Source organism: Hipposideros armiger, unplaced genomic scaffold (genome assembly GCF_001890085.2).
Source record: "Hipposideros armiger isolate ML-2016 unplaced genomic scaffold, ASM189008v1 scaffold_1148, whole genome shotgun sequence".
Taxonomy (NCBI): domain Eukaryota; kingdom Metazoa; phylum Chordata; class Mammalia; order Chiroptera; family Hipposideridae; genus Hipposideros; species Hipposideros armiger.
In genome coordinates, this window is record NW_017732498.1 from 122,858 (window position 1) to 135,909 (window position 13,052).

A 13,052-nucleotide genomic window follows, 5' to 3' on the forward strand; every position below is an offset into this window, starting at 1 on the left:
AAGGTCCCCTAACCCCTGGAAACCTCACCTCTTTGTTCCAGAGGGATGCATTCCAGATGAGGCCTATCCACAGCCTTGCTAGTTTGGGACAGCTCGAGAAATTGGCTGCATGGAGGTCTCCAGGGCTGGCCGGGCAGGCCAAGATCAGGTGCCTGGTGCCTCACTTTGAGGCTGAGGGTCCGAGTGCTGGCTATGCAACTCTCTGACAGTTGTCTCATGTGGGAGCCCAGTGTGTGGGGGACCACAGGGCTTGGGTCACAAACCTCAGTCCCAACATTACCTGCTGCCCAGGGAAAGGCCCCATCTGGCCACCCTGCGCCCCCTCCTGTCTACCCACCCATCCCCCAGGCTGTCTCCCTGGCCACCCCACCCACCTTCCTATCTACCCACCTGCCTCCCGGCTGTCCCCCTGGCCACCTAGCCCACCATTTTCTCACAAGGGCCATTCTAGTCTAGTTCTGTGCAGGAAGGGGCTGTACCTGGGCCCCAGTGACCACACAAACAGTGCCATGTGCGTGTGGCCTGAACCCCAGGCTTCAGGGAGCAAGTGCAAGGGGACCAGCATGCCAGGCCCATATTAGTGTCACTGGCCGTGACCTTAAGGCCACCCAGCCATGGAGCACCTGTCCCGCTGCCCCATACATTGTCCAAGGGCCTGGCCACATTCTGCTCAACAGCAGTGTTGTGCAGCAGGCCAACCGTGTAGTTCTCATGGCTGACGCCGCTTCATCTCAGGTTTATCCCCACCCAGCCCCGCAGGTTCCCAAGGTCTTGGGAAGGGTCTGCATGTCACTTCATCCCCCATATGGCACCAGAGGGGTCTGGTCAGTCTTGTCCCCCTCAGAGACCCTCCAGGGCCTGGCTAGTTGTCAGCCATCTCCCCTCCCCATGTCCCATCCCCTCCCTTGGCTTTGTTTGACTCTCTTGGGTTTTGGCTCTAGCTTGCCCTCCTCAGGGTCATCTCAGCTCCCTGCCCCCAGCCCTGGATCCTGCAGCTTCCACACCCACACTGGGCACCCAGGACTCTGAGTCTGTACCCAGTGGCTGGAGGCCAGAAGAAGAGAAAGGAATGAGCCACCAGTAGCAGCGCCCACTCAGGCTTCTTGCACACTGTAGACATCTGTGACGGGCCTTACCCACACAGGGTCTGAGCACCCAGATGACTCCACACCAAGACTGACTTGCATTCAGAGTTCAGAGGTGGAATGTGAGGCTTGGTTACTTTCCTGAGGCTCTGGAGGGAGCAGGAGCAGGCTAGAGCTTCCTTACCCCGAAGATCGTTGGATGGGTGTGTGAGTCCTCCCTCCCTTCTCCCCGCTTTTTTTTCTTGAAGATAAGCTTTCTTCAGAATGACACCCATGCCTTGGGAAGGTCTTTGCTGCCCTCCACCCACCCAAGGACAAACTTCAGCATGTGGCCTGGTGCCCACCTGCTCACACAGGATGTTCCTGCTGCCTTAGTGAGGCAAGTGGAAGCCACACCCTCAAGTGAACAACGGTTTGCCTTGTGGGGCCCTGAATCCAGGGTGGGAGTTTCCTTCCAACAGCCCCTGTTTTGGCTTCCTAGAGTGAGAAATGGAAAAGAGAGACGCTCTCCTAGATCCCTGCCACTAGAAGAGCCCACAGCTCCTGGCCGGACACCAAGGCCCAGACACGGGCACCATGCTCACCAGGCTGAGAGCTGAGTGGTTTCTTGACACACCACCCCACAGGTGACCGGTGGAATATTTGTTCTCCACTTTATTGTTCACATTATAACAATCTCAATAGATCCGGCTGAAGCCAGCATCTGTGACAAAGTCAAGGGGCCATCACGGTCTTCTTTCAATCACTCTCAGAAGGCCTATAATAACATCAAGTACCGATATTGCAGCCTGTGTAACACTGTGTGAGTGCCAGGAGTGGGGCCGGGCAACACCAATGGCCCCCACCCACTTGGGAGGGTCACTGCGATATTGTGTCCCACAGAGGCAGGGGCTGGGCTTGGAGGGGGAGTGGCTGCTTAGGGCCTGCATATGTTTTGTGCACTGGCTGGTTATGTGGCCTCAGACACACAGTCTTCCCCACCCAATCTTAGAGGCTGGAGACACTGTCTTCCATGGGGTTTTTCAGATGAGCCCCTGCCATACCGGATCACAGGGTGGGTAGGACCCAGGGGTCTTTAGTGACCCTAAGGACCTCAATAGGTGGCTTGGGAGGGAGGCCTAGTGGTCATGGTGGGATCAGAGCCTGGCCTCCAACTTTCCCTCAAACCTTGGCTCCACATGGCAGGCATGGACGAGAGAAGGCACACCATCCCTCGAGCACAGGTCCTCTCTAACTGTGACTCGGGCTGCCGCTGCCCTTTTGTCCCCCTACAGGCAGATGGGGCTCTGACCCTGTCCCTCTTCTGCACAGGCTGCTGACAGGCTGCCCCTCCCTAATATTTCCTTCCAGGAACATGAAATCAAAACATTGTCGTGCGTGCAACAAATGCATGTCTGGCTTTGATCATTACTGAAAATGGGTGAACAACTGCGTGGGGAGCAGGAATTACTGGTGAGGGGGTAATGGAGAGGCCTCATGGGTGACAGCTGTGTCCTATCCCCCAATACAGCTGCACTTGATGTCCCTCTGGTGCCTGGTCTGGTCCTCAGACATGTTTGGGTGGGGCCGTCCCTGGACATGCCATGTCAAGCCCGTCCTCACAAAGTAAATGACTGGAGACCCCCATTAGGATCGGTGAGGAGCCAGCCTCTGTCTGTGGGGCATGGGTTGGGCTGATGAGTCCTTATTCTGTTGGCCTGGGTCCCCCTGCCTTCTGCCCACCAGGGCCCTCAGGCCCGAGCACAGAAGATGTAGCCTGAGGGCTGTGCCAGGAGCAAGTGTCCAGCCATGGACGGGAGGTGTTTCCTCTGCAAGCTCAGGCTGCAGGCCTGTGGTTCACCAGGCTTTCAGTCAGCTCTGCTGGCCNTGATGTTATGAACAGTAATTGATAATGCACCTGAGGCCTAAAAACCCTAAGGTGCATTGTCCTTCAAACCAAAAATTGTCAATACTTGGGTAGCCAGGGCGATACGAGGGTGGTGGTAGACCCTGTCTGGTGACTTTTCATTGGGTAGTTCATTTTGAGGAGGACTTCAGAGAAATAAATATAGGAGTGAGGGGTTGGTACAAACTCAATGTGGGGAAGAGGAGTTAAAACATGTGGTCACACCTGGGTCCCAAAGTGGGGTTACATTGCATTGGGAAAATAAAAAGCCTCCCCTCAGCCCATCATTCCTTGGCCCCGTTGGTACTCATCCTGCTCTTGGAGGTAGGTGGTAAAGTTTCCAAGATGTTGTTGCCTGTCCCTCCCAGTATGTGCTTCAATTCCTGGGGCTCATATTTTGTTCACCATAACTGAGCTTTGTGACTGGCTGGACACCAAAAGGTAGTATTTGGAATGTCCGTTCTAGAAATGTCTAATGTAATGGGCTATATTACATAAAGGGGGATTGGACAGATGAGAGGTAGCCTCTTCTTTGTATGTACAGAAGTGACAAGGGCTAGACGTGGATGTACAGTTAAAGGTTCTGACCCTAGTTATAGCAGACTGATTAACTAGTAGGGTGAGGTGAATGTAGCCCAGGGTATAGCTGAGGAGTCTAAACTGGCAACCAAGGAAGTGCTGTCAGGGAACTCCTTGGGGACCCCTGAAAGTAAGGTGACCCCCTGGTGGGAGGTGAAAACTTCCAAGGCCTGTCTTGGGTGATTTTAGAGGCCTCTTGTGCTAGAAGGGCAGTTGCTTCTACTGCCTGGAGGCAGCCTGGCCAGCCCTGTGCCACCAAGCCTAATCTGTTAGATAAATATGGACTGGAAGCTGAGTGGGCCCTAATGCTGGGTTAATACCCTTAGGGCTATACCTTGTTTTCAGAGGCGTATAGCCGTGAGGGTTTTGTGGGCTGAGGCAGTCCTCAAGCCAGAGCCCAAGTACGATCTCTCTTTAATTGCTCAAAGGCTTATTGTTGCTCTGACCCCCAAACAAGGGGCCCCTGTTCCCTGCTTTCCTTGAAGTCTTCATATAAAGGCTGCACCCTGAGCCCATATCCAATAAGCCAGAGTCTACAGCACCCTGAGAGTCTGATGAATGTTCTGAGCTGCCTCTTGGTTGTAGGAGAGGGCAGCTGAGTAATTGCCCTGTTTCTGTCAGAGAATAACTTTCGTTCTCCCAGGCTAAGGATTAGTCCTGGGTGTTGGACCTGTTGACAGACTAGCTGGGCTTCTGGTCTAGAGACCTTGTAACCTTGTTTGGCTAGGAAATTTAAGGTCTGCATAGCTTGTGGTTGTGCTAGTTTTTGGGTGGGGGAGCAAGTGAGTAAATTTATCTACATACTGAATAAGCACTTGCCTCTGGAAGGACAGGCAGGCTAGGTCCCTAGCTAAAGCCTGACCAAACAAGTGTGGGCTCTCCTGAAACCCTTGTGGGAGGACAGTCCAAGTGAGCTGTTGACGATGCCCACCCCTGTCCCATTCAAAGGCAAATAGAAATTGAGAGGAAGGATCAAGGGATACACAAAAAGTCTTTTAAATCTAGGACTGAAAACCTTTTTTGTCTCTGGGGATATCTCCCCAAGATTCATATATGAATTTGGAACTACAAGGTGNTTAAAAAAAAAGAATTAATTTCACCTATAGAAAAAGAAAATTCCTGTACAATGTCCTGAGTTTGTTTGAAAAAATGTTGTCTGTTTACTTGTTTCTCCAATAGTTTCCCTCTTATTTTCTGTATCTTGGCTTCTTGTACTCCAGCAATGGTGAAATTAGTAATTAGTCTAGCGGCTAACATTACCTGTAATGGTTTCCTAACTTTGAAGTCATCCAATGGTTTCATCATGCCTAAATTGTCATATGATATCTAGGATCTGTGTATCCCTTACATTCAGGGAGTAGATGTAACACCCTGAAATCATCTAAATTAAAGGTAACATGTACCCTTCTAGGTGTAGGTCTGCATAGCAGGCGTTTAGGCTGCAACATAATAGGTAATGGTCTGAATGTAGTACTAATTACTGGAGGTGGCTTAACCAATCCTGATGTCCATTCTAGTTTATAATGTTCAGTTATCAGACAATGTGTTGCATTGAAGCAACCTCTCTCTGTAATACATGGTCCTGGCACATACTGAGGAACATGGCATTTCTTCTATGTCATTATTGCTAGAAAAAGGTTCTGTTCAGTACTGATTAAGGTGGTGTTTCTAATTCTTTCAGCTGGTATGTGAAAAACAAGGTAGCATACTTCCAGGTGCTTTGCATTAGAAGCAACAGAAGCAACACCTGAAAAGAATAAGGATCTAGCCCTAGAAGTATTGTATAAAATGTATTCAGGAATATGTTCCTCTAATCCCAGTGCTGGAAGGAGTTTGGCACCTGTGGGTATCTTATATGTTGCTCTACCAAGTGGTAATAAAGTAATGGGAGAAGTAGCTGCAGCAGGAGTTGTAGCAGAGATTGTATTATTAGTAAGGTCTATACCTGCGAGTATGAGGAGGGCTGATAGGACAAGAAGTTTCTGAAAGCATTAGTTCCAATAGTGGCACTGCATAATGACTAGGAGTAGGTAATTCAGGTTTAGCAAGCAAGATTCCAGGGTTACGCTCTCTCTCTGACACTTATAAAGCAATGCACAGATACATTGTACCATATATGCCAAAAGCTAAGCAAATCCTATATTTCAATTTTCAGTTTGATGTCTAGCTAAAACCTGCATGCTTGAACAAACTTGTATCAGTAAGTCCTTATGTTCTTGTATTAAGGTCCCATTCACTACAGGCATGAGAAGATCAAATCTATGTATCCAAGAAGAGTCTTCTTGCAGTTCGCATCTAGAGCCACAATGTTTGCAGAAGACACAAGGTATAATTGGTAAACTTTTACAGTCAGCCCCTGCAGTGGTGTTATCCCAAGAGCAATTTCTAGTCCCACAAACAGTGTAGTGTCCGGTCAAAAATATGGCCGTGTAGATTAGGATCAGATAAAAAAGAAAGCTGACAACTATGCAAGTGAATCTGCAAGGTGAAATCATCTGTGGTAGGGGTAAAGTTATTTAGGGCCTTATTTGTAACTCTTGTAATCCCCTTCTAATTTCCCTATTTTTGGTCTTCTACCCAAAATGTAGTTTCTCAGATTCCTGGCTATAATTTCATCTTCCATCCAATGTTTTTGTTCTAAAGGTCCAATGCATGGTCTAGTTTCGGCATTCCTATGCCATGTTAAAAAAATGAGTCCTCCTAGTTAAATATTTCTGTGTCTCTGTAAAGGTGTCTAATAGTTGTCTAATGATAATAGCTTGCAGTGAGACTGGGCTAAGTGATTTCCTAAAGTTCAAAGCAATCTGTAGATTATATTTGTACCATGTTATCTGTTCTTCAGGTTTTCTGTAAGTGTAACACAAGTATTCAGGCTTTCTACAGTGGAGATTACACTTCACTAAGCATATCGAAGATCAAAAAGCTGGTTGTTTTACCTTTTCAAATTCCATTGACCTAATTTGTCTGTTAGGTAGCCTTACTGCTACATAAGTGCATATGCATCAGTCTCTATTGCATAGCCTATGCACTAAATTATACAGGAGGGATAACCCCTCCGGAGGGCCCCTTGACCTGATAATGGTTTGGGGATTTGCCGACAGGGTGTATTTGAGGCACATGCCATCCTCTTCAGTAGGCATATTCACAAAGGAAAAAGGTAATATATAAAATAGAGAAAATAAGGGCTGGTAGTACTGCCAAGTGAAGGTATGTTGGAGCACAGAGATAAGAAAAATATAAACAAGTTCAATGAGTGTAAGCAGTAATAAATTGTCTAGTAAAAAGTAGCAAGAATAGTTAAAAATTTGGGGAGATTTGTTGGCTTTGTGGAGCTGTAACTGTCCACATCCTCCTGAAGTCGAGTAAGTATGCCCTCCTTCATCAGCAATTATATCCTGTGGGGAGAGTTTATTTTTATGACCCTTAATTGTGACTTTATAAGGAAATTTACAAGTTTTGTTGTCAATTGGCAAATCAACAATCTCTGGTAAGCAATTTAGATAACAGTGAGGTGGTTCACAACCAAGTCTTACCCTTTGATTTAAATGGAAACATGCCACATCCAGTGTCAATTGAAAAGAAGAATGTTGCTCTAGTAATTTCAGTTCCCTTTTTAGAAGTCAATTGAATCTTTCAATATTATCAGAAGCAGTGGGATTATAAGGCAAAAGACATTGCCGCTGGATTTCCAAAAGTTGTGCCAGTTTTTTAGTTGCTATGGAGGTAAAATGTGATCCTTGATCACTTTCAATATTCTTAGGTGGTCCAGAGAAACACCACCATTGAAGAATTGCTCTTTGGTCTGCCTTCGATGTGGGTTTGTGACAGGCGAATGTAACTCCGATTCCAGAGTATTTATCCACCAAGGTGCATGTATATTTTTGGGTGTATGAATGTGTTAATGGTCCAATAATATCAATTTTTTAAAAGATTTTATTGGGAAATTGGGGAAGGGGAATAGTGTTGGGGAATTGGGGAAGGGGAACAGCCAAGTTGTTGTCTTTCAATCTTAGTTGTGGAGGTTGCAGCTAGCTCAGCTCCAAGTCCAGTCACCATCCAGCCTCCCATTGGCAGCTCACGGCCGCTTAGCTCAAAGTGCCATGTTCAATCTTAGTTGGGGGTGGGCATAGCCATCATCCCATGAGGGAGTCGAACCAGAAACCTTGTTGCTAAGAGCCCACATTCTAACCACTGAGCCATCCAGCCGCCCTAATAAAGTCAATTTGGCAAAGAAAATTCAGTGTGTATATATGTAGTATCTGGTGGTTCTTTGTATCTATATCTGTCACTAAAAGTTTTGCAGTCAACTCATGTAGAAATAGTATGTTTAATATGGAATTTGCAAACCTCTTTTAGTCAGCCAATTATAAAGGGAATGTGTTCCTAAATGCCCTGTTACTATGGACCTGTTTAATAGTACCATCAACTAGAATAGGTTTTTGTTCTTTAACTTGTATTGCATGAGTGATATAGTCCTTTAAATAAGCTGGAGGCCTACGCTNGGGGGGCTGGATATGGCTTCAAAGCTGTGTTCCATCCTTGCCCCAGACCTGGGAATGTGCCCTCACTTGGAAAAGGAGAAAGGGTCCTTGCAGATGTGATTAGGGATATTGAGATCAGACATCCTGGGTCATCAGATGATCTTGAGTCCAATGATAGTATCATTGTAAGAGACAGAAGAGGAGATACACAGACACCCAGGGGGAGGTCACATGACAACAGAGGCAGAGACTGGAGTGTCAAGGCCACAGGCCCAGGGAGCTGGGAAATTCAAGGATAGACCCTCTCCTGGAGCCCCTGGAGGGAGTGCAGCCATGTGCCAGCCTGACAGTCAGCTTCAGAACCGTGAGAGGGCAAGTTCTGTGGTTTAAGCTGCTCCTCTGTAGTCACTGGTCACAATAGCCCTGGACACTGACATGGGAGGACCTCAGGTGTAGCCTTCCTTCTGTCTGTGCCAAGTGGTCCAGGATTGCAGCCCTTGGAGTGCAGAGTGGGGCCGCCCATCTCCGCCTCCCGCATCTCTGCCAAGCACACTGCAGCCCAGTCCACAGGGCAGGAGACTGAGGGACCTTTGTCAATCAGCCCACAACATCCACAGAATTGGCCCTGGCCCTGGTTCTAAGGATGGGCTCTAAGCTGGTCTCGGCCTTGGGCTCCACAGCAGGAACCATTGTCCTGGAAGTGCACAGCCAGGCCAGCCTGGGATGCCTGCGATGAAGACACCGTGGTGGGCCTGAGCCCAGGTCCCCCTTCTCTTGGGGGTGGGCTATGCTGTGTAGACCAATGCCTCTCTTCCTGGACGGGGAGCCACGCCCTGCATGCCTTCACCCCCAGACGTGCCCAGCGCCTGTTACAGATGCACCCTTGTGGGATGGGAAACCAACCAGCACCAGAGGTGAAAGTGAATGACGGGACTCAGTGAGACCAAGCCCTGCTCTGCAGGAAGAGCAGCTCCAGGCCTCCACCCACCACCCTCCCTGACACTCCCCACATGCGGACTCAACCAGAGGACAAGCCCTGTGAGCTGCATGTGGAAGGCCCTGCAGCACCTCTCTCCTCACTGGTGGCCGCTGCTTCCACACCCAGCGCCGCCGATGGAATGGGAATGTGGCTCTCGCCTGGTGAGCAAGACCTCAACACACCAGGTGCCCAGGGCATGGTCGTTGTGCATTTCCCTTGTCCTTTGTCACCAATCGATATTCCTGTTGACTGAGCCCCTCACTTTGCTGGCTCTGAGGAGAGTGGGTGTCACAAACACCTGGAAGGGCAGTTGCCACATTTCAGTCTCTCCTGAAAGTCAAGGGGACATTATCCCCTTGGCAGGACCCTACCACCCTGCATGCTACTTGTGAAGCGAGTGGGGAACAAAGTCCTGACACACAGGTTCAGACAGAGTGAGTAACACAGCTTTATTTGTGAACCAATGTCCCTCCAGAGGCCAATGNATTTGTGTAAAGAAACTTCAAGAAGTTGTAGACCCTGGGTTGGAGTCGTCGGCCACTGTGCTGCCCTCACTGTCCTCTCCTCGTACCCCTGCTGTCGACACTGAGACTGTACAGGTGTCTGGTGGGACATGGCGACCGGGGCTGTAAGAACATGCAGGGCCAGGAGGAGAAGTTTTCTGGACTTGGCCAAGGGCAGCAACCTGCCGAGTGAGTGTATTCACCTCCAAAAGCCTGCATGGCCCGCCTGCAGGATTTTAAGCTTGACTTTGGCAATTCCCAAGGCAAAGCAAGTGAGACTTGCCATGCGGGCATAGCCACCAATTTTCAAAGTCCTGGCGATGAAGGATGGGGAGCAGTATGGAAAATGAACAAAAGCAACCTAAGTTCTCTGGACAAGCAAGAAGCGGTCAACAGAGGAACATATGTCCCAATAGAAATCACTCTTTATACTCAAGAAGAAGAAGAAGAAATAACCTATCAAAGTTATCAGATGAAAAATTATGAGTGCTCTCCCTTCACCTCAGTATAAAAAGGTCACTTGCATCGGTTCAGAAGAGAATGGTTTGGCACTAGAGTCTCAAAAGGAGTGAAATGTAGTAGAACCAAATGACTACAAAGGAAGGGTCTCAGAAGAAACTGAAGACAGTATCAAAAAGGGGGAAGCAAAACTCATTAGAACACAATAAAATGTATCTATGGATGTTTTCTCTGTGTGCTAATATACTTTTGACACTTAGAAGAGGGATCTGGGATATCTCTACACATAATATATTTTCAACAATGCTCTCAAGGGATATCTCACTTGAGTGATTCCCTGTTTTCAGAGTAGAAAAGAAACTGGGTCAGCAATTAGATAATCGCAAAGGGGGCAATGAGGCCCTGGAATGCATAATAAATGGTTCTGGGTACTTCTTCTGTGAACATTTTATTTTCTTGAGTTGATCTGAAATGTATTCTTGCTCCATGACAAAAGGTAGATTTGCAACTTAATGATAGTGCTGGTGAATCACTCTGCTCTGGAATTTTTCTTNTTCCTAAATGCCCTGTTACTATGGACCTGTTTAATAGTACCATCAACTAGAATAGGTTTTTGTTCTTTAACTTGTATTGCATGAGTGATATAGTCCTTTAAATAAGCTGGAGGCCTACGCTCCCTCTGTGGTCTATGTGGTTGTGTTTTGGGGTCTAAAGCATTGTGTTTTGTCTGGTTCATTAGGAACTTTAAAAGCTTCAGTTGTATCATAGTCCAGATATTTAATAGGAAATTTGATTTGTCTCTTTGGCCTACATAGTGAATCCTTAGCTCCTACCTCTACCTCTGAGTCTCTGGTGAGAGAGTCTGCAATGTTATTATAGTCTTCTTCTGGTGTTTCTCCCTTTCTATGTGCCTATACATGTGTAACTAAGATCTTGATCTATTCAGCTAATAGGCTTAGTTCTTTCCAGTAATCCCTGGACCAGACCTCTCTGCCATTAATTTTGAAATCTGTCTTTTTCCATCTTTGTGACCAAATTGTAGTTCCATTAACAACTGCCCAGGAATCAGTAAAAATTCTGACCCTAGGTTGTTGTTCCTGTACTGAGTGTCTCACTACCAACACCACAGCTATGAGCTCTGCATGTAGAGCAGAACTGCTCTTACCTTGTTCTTTGAGAACCACCCCGTCCTCTGGCCTGAAAGCTGCTGCTGTCCATGCAGTCAAGCCCTTAGTTACCACTGCTAAGCCGTCCGTGAACCAGACGTTGTGTAAGACAGGAGACCAGGATGAACCTCATTTTCCCACTGAGACGTGGATTGTCTCATCCCTCGGACAAAAGTCCAGCAAGTCTATCTCTGCCTTATGAATCTCCTCAGTGAGAAAACTAGGTTGCCCTTTTGTGGCAATATCCCTGCCTTGGATATACCATTTCCAGGCTAGCAACCGCTGGTCACATTGGACACCCATTGTTTCTTCTGGCGTCAGCTTAGTCCAGTGTAGGACAGCTACTGTGGTTTGAACAGTAAGCTTGCTGTTGCTCATGAGAGGCTCTGTTGATTTTAAAGCCTCATATAAGAGCCAGACCGATTGCTCAAATTTAGTATATTTGTTAGGAGAGTATGGAAATCATTTGGTCCAGAAACCACATGGTTTGGACAGTTTATCCCCCTTTTCTCTGGTCCACAGAGATCATATGCCATGATCACCTGTCTGCACCAGTTCCAAGCACAAGTCATCACTTGTGCTGGATATACTAGGGTTTGAAATGTAATAATACAGTCTTTTAGCTGCTGAAAAGCATTTTCCTGTTCTGAGTCCCAAACAAAATTTTCTGCCTTTCTCATTATTTTGTACAGTGGTTTAAGCAATGTTCCATATTAAGAACATGCAGTCTCCAATAGCCAAACAATCCTATCAGCCTCTGAGCCTGTACCTTATCCTTGCTGTTAGGGCTTTCATTTTGTCAATTGCTGATTGTGGTACTTGTCTGCCTTGTGAATTCCATGTTATGCCTAAAAATGTAACAGTTGTTGCTGGACCCGAGGTCTTCTCCTCATTCATGGTCCATCTTTTTTATCTTAAGTCCTGTATCAATTTTTGTTTTTCCTGTCCCAATATGTGTTCCTCATCATACATCATAACGATATCATTAATGTAGGAGATAATAAGAGAAGAGTACTTGGAGTTGTCCATTTGTGATGCCAAAATGGAATGTGCAATGACTGAACTATTGAAGTATCCCTGTGGTAACCTATTGAATTGGTACTGTGCACCTTCCCATGTAAAGGTGGTATAGTCCTTGCTGTCCTCTGTAATCAGATTAGCAAAGAACATATCTGACATGTCAAATGTCACATAAAATCTGTTTCTCTGGGTAATTTTATTAATTACCTCCTCAAGGTCATTTTGGAACTATTTTTATTAATATTCCTGTAGTCAATAATCAATCTGTATTGCCCATTTGGTTTTACAATTGGCCACACTGGGCTATTAAGTCTGTGAGAGCAATCTTTAGAGATTATGCCCTCAGTCACCATTTCCTGAATTTTAGCAGTAATTTCCTTATGTTCCCCCTTAAGAGGGTACTGTTTATTTAGTAAAGCACCATCTGAAAGGTTTTGGTAATTTTATTGGATCAATTTGGACTGATGCTAAGTGAACATTTGAAGCGAACTACATTATTTTTTAAGGTTTTAAGTGGAATAAAGGAAGAAAATAAAATAGGTAAAATGTCCATCCCCAGGATGTTGTTCTAAGTTTTGTCCTACACAGGCATAGGTATTAATGGGTTTCCCATCATAATTATATATAATGATAGGAATTTTATAGGCTTTAGAGAGTGTACCCCCAAGCCCTTCAACATTGCAGGATGGGAATGTTCCCAAAGTCCTGCTATCTGTTTGATTCAACAGAGTAACCTGTGAGCATGTATCAATTAAAAATTCTACCACCTGAAGGTGTGAAAAAAATTCCACATATAATTTTAATAAGGCCTATTATCCCCGGGTCGACCATGGATGTTAGCTGTGACCACCTGGGGGTTTACCCGATTTTTGAAACGAATTTTTGAGTGTATTGC

At 46.5% G+C, this 13,052-nt stretch overlaps 1 pseudogene; it reads left to right on the forward strand.

Annotated features, from left to right (window-relative positions):
- Positions 1-9,538: 9,538 nt before the first annotated feature.
- Positions 9,539-10,489, forward strand: LOC109376543 (gamma-glutamylcyclotransferase pseudogene; annotated as a pseudogene).
- The last annotated feature ends 2,563 nt before the right edge of the window (positions 10,490-13,052 follow it).